The 1,006-nt window shown below is 33.3% G+C and overlaps 1 pseudogene; it reads right to left on the bottom strand.

Moving 5' to 3' along the window:
- Nucleotides 1–662: 662 nt before the first annotated feature.
- Nucleotides 663–795, bottom strand: LOC141492428 (U4 spliceosomal RNA; annotated as a pseudogene).
- Nucleotides 796–1,006: the final 211 nt, after the last annotated feature.

Here is a 1,006-nt window from a genome sequence, read left to right as displayed (position 1 = left end):
ATTGTTCTCCTACTTTTTGCTTACTGCTTCATCTGATCTATGTCTTCTCATATTTCTCTGAATTCATCATCATTCTTATATTGCAATAATATTGCTTGACAGTCATATTTTATGATTTTTTTCAACTATTCACCACTTGATGAACATCTATCAGTTGCATTCTTCACTTCTACTTCTTTGACACCAAGTGATACTAGGGGAAAGGATAAGAACCTTGCTAACTAGATTTTTTAAAGATTCATTTTATTGAAAAAAATGTGCCCATATCAATATAAGCAATCCTTCTAATCATCTCTGACTGACTTCCAAATACTTTCCCCATAGGAGCTATTTCAAATCTTACCTTCTTCTCAATCTCTGAATATCTGTATCTCCTCAGAATCAGGATATGATTTTGCCTTCCATTTACTCAGAAAATTGAGGCTATTGTACTCCCTCATCTTTCATATTACAGACCACAATATTTCTCTTTATGATTTTTTATCACCACTTCTTTAGATCTAATCTTAATCACTTTTAACATAGTTGATAAATATATTATTAACTCTGTCACTATAAGGAAGATAATGTTCTAGGTACTGAAGATACAAAAATAAGCGAATGAATGTTTGCCCTTAAAGAGTTTGTATTTTACCGTGGGAGTGGAGATGATGAAGGGGAAATGTAATCTACACACAAAAAATGTAAATATAGATTTCAAGTCCTCATGGTGGGGTATTGGGAAAAGTTTTCATTTAGCAATAATCGTGCCTTGGATGGACCTCATTGGCTACGATACTGCCACTGTGCAAATCTAAATATAGATTTCATAGCCAGAAAATAAAAAAGTTTTTCATGATTGGAGGAGGAAAATGCCATGGCCTCTAAATATATATGAATGGATCTTTTATTGGAGTGAGAAATTCTAAGAATGAAGAAAATGGAAGGAGAAATTTACAGACATAGGGAACAACCTGAACAGAACCAGGGAGGGAGATGAATTGTCATATTCAAGAAACAGCTAGTG

Source organism: Macrotis lagotis, chromosome 6, assembly GCF_037893015.1.
Source record: "Macrotis lagotis isolate mMagLag1 chromosome 6, bilby.v1.9.chrom.fasta, whole genome shotgun sequence".
Taxonomy (NCBI): domain Eukaryota; kingdom Metazoa; phylum Chordata; class Mammalia; order Peramelemorphia; family Peramelidae; genus Macrotis; species Macrotis lagotis.
The sequence above is the reverse complement of the archived record's forward strand: the minus strand, read 5'-3'. Positions and strand labels throughout refer to the sequence as shown.